The sequence below is a fragment of the Galeopterus variegatus genome, unplaced genomic scaffold (genome assembly GCF_000696425.1).
Source record: "Galeopterus variegatus unplaced genomic scaffold, G_variegatus-3.0.2 Scaffold14245, whole genome shotgun sequence".
Taxonomy (NCBI): domain Eukaryota; kingdom Metazoa; phylum Chordata; class Mammalia; order Dermoptera; family Cynocephalidae; genus Galeopterus; species Galeopterus variegatus.
The window spans coordinates 9,729-12,203 of record NW_007740356.1 but is presented as its reverse complement, the minus strand read 5'-3'; positions in this window follow the sequence as shown (position 1 = coordinate 12,203).

Here is a 2,475-nt window from a genome sequence, read left to right as displayed (position 1 = left end):
AAAAAAAAAAAAAAAAAAAAAAAGAATAGCAGATCTCTGTTCTCTTAATGATTAAAAAATAATGGTTAGAGGAAAAATGTAAGCTACTAAAGTTATTTTTTTTTAAGTAGACATACGGATAGGTAATTGACTCTCTCCCTTAGATTTTTCAGTATTTGGTAAGTTTAAAAGTATAAAAGAGGTAATTGTCAGCTAAGACCATGACACCACTAATAAATACACAGAGTTCATAAGTAAGAAGTGCAAATCCCATGTTGCACTGCTCAGATCATGACCACAGTGTTGCATGTGATTGTTGCTTCATGTTTTAAGGGGCCTCCCAGGAAGTTGGAGCTGAAGATCCATGCATGTGCACACCAGGAATGGCCCACAGGGGTGGGAAGTGCAGGGCTTTCCGGGAGTCCAGAGAGGAGACCCTGTGTGTGCTGTCCCAGAGCACAGCAGCAGGACCTCTGGGTGGATGCCCCAGGATGGAATGGGGACTTCACGTCAGCCACTATGAACACTTGGAGCTTTCTAGCGGTGAAAGAGATGGCTTCATAGGCTTCTTCACTCAAGCAGAGACCGAATAGGGTATCTATATGGGATTCTAGGAAATAGGTAGACTCCCCCTGCCCTTGCAGATGCCAGCATCTACAGCAGTCCAATGTCATGCTTAAGACCAGAGCTGGACACCCTGGCTGGCATTCTGAGCCTCCTGCTCACCAGGGAGGTCTCAGGTACGCTGTCTCCCTCGGCATGGGTGAGGCTTAAGCGGGGCCTCTCACCTAGTAAGTGCCAAATGAGCATCGCCCTTGAAAAAGGAAGCGGTGCTTTTAGCTGAAGCTGGGGCGGCTCAGACATCCCACGTGCCCTGGCCCAGACGTTGGGGAAACCACTGAGGGGATCACGTTTTAAATCCTGCAGTTCTTTGAGGATTACTATCAGTGATAACATGGATATGTTCCTTAGAAACTTTAACAACTTTTGTTGGCTTAAAGTGATAGGGAAAAGACTGATTTTTTTTTTTTTTTTTTTAACATTTCTCCAAATTCTTTTCTGGAATTCTAAAATAAGATGTTGGATCATAAAAACAAAAAAAGAGTTTGAGGAGTGAGAGAACACTTGGAGGAAAAATAAAGCTTCAAATCACAGAATTTTTAAATTTGGAAGTGATGTTGTTAACTGTTAATTACTATTACTTTACCCTATTTTAATTATTTTTCATGATTGATAATCACTTATGAATCTGCAGGACATAGGCGTGTTCATTGAATTAGTTCTTGTTATTTGTGATATAAAAATAACATCATGCTTCCAGAATGGCTGTCAGCACTTTCTCCACTGAGGTTTATAGTTGTTTCTTTGTTATTCTTTTGTTTGGTTGATTTTTGGGCTGTCCTGCAGTAGGGTCTGTTTTTTTCTTTTTCTTTTGATTGTGCATTGCTCCTTGAAATGCAGCATTTACGGTATCCTGTGAGCCTTCTGATTCACGATTAAAGAATATGTAGTACTTTTTTTGTTTTTTGCTTAAGGGTTTCTAATTGCATCGTTTTGGGTAGAGTGAAAAGCCCAGTGTATGTGCCCTATCTCCCTTTCTAGTTCACTGATTGTTTATGGGAGGAGGCCTCAGACTTGGAGTTAATGTTCAGTAACTTGGCTGTGGTCTGTGTTATTCAGTAAACTGTAGCCTCCCTAGATACCGGGTCCTCCCTAAATTCCTGGCTTCTTATCTCTGTGTCTGTGTGGGTGTTTTTTGTGCATGCACCTGTCCTTGAGCCACTTGGAGAAGGCATAGCACTGTTAATGATTAATGTCTGCTGCTATGAACCTGGATTTGCCGTTACCAGAATGGCCTGTGCTTAGTGATTAAACAAAGATTACTGCTAGTCATCTCATCAACCAAGAGAAATTTTGTGTTTCATAATTTCACAGTATTTATAAGGCTTCTAGTACCCCAAACCTTTGTTTTTCTTTTACTTTTGAATGCTTTAGAATTCATTCAGTAGGAAGATGACTTTTGCTGCTTTCTCTTTGATCTTATTTTTGCTCTTGTGAAGTNGAGAAGGCATAGCACTGTTAATGATTAATGTCTGCTGCTATGAACCTGGATTTGCCGTTACCAGAATGGCCTGTGCTTAGTGATTAAACAAAGATTACTGCTAGTCATCTCATCAACCAAGAGAAATTTTGTGTTTCATAATTTCACAGTATTTATAAGGCTTCTAGTACCCCAAACCTTTGTTTTTCTTTTACTTTTGAATGCTTTAGAATTCATTCAGTAGGAAGATGACTTTTGCTGCTTTCTCTTTGATCTTATTTTTGCTCTTGTGAAGTCTTAGAGCTATGTGATTTTTTATTTTTATTTTTAATTTGTAAAGTTGTTGCAAGGAGATTCATATTTTAGGTTGGGGCCTGGAATTAAAAATGGTTTCTTGGGCCGGCCCGGTGGCGCACTGGATGGTGCGCTGCTTGGGAAGCGCGGCGGCGCTCCCG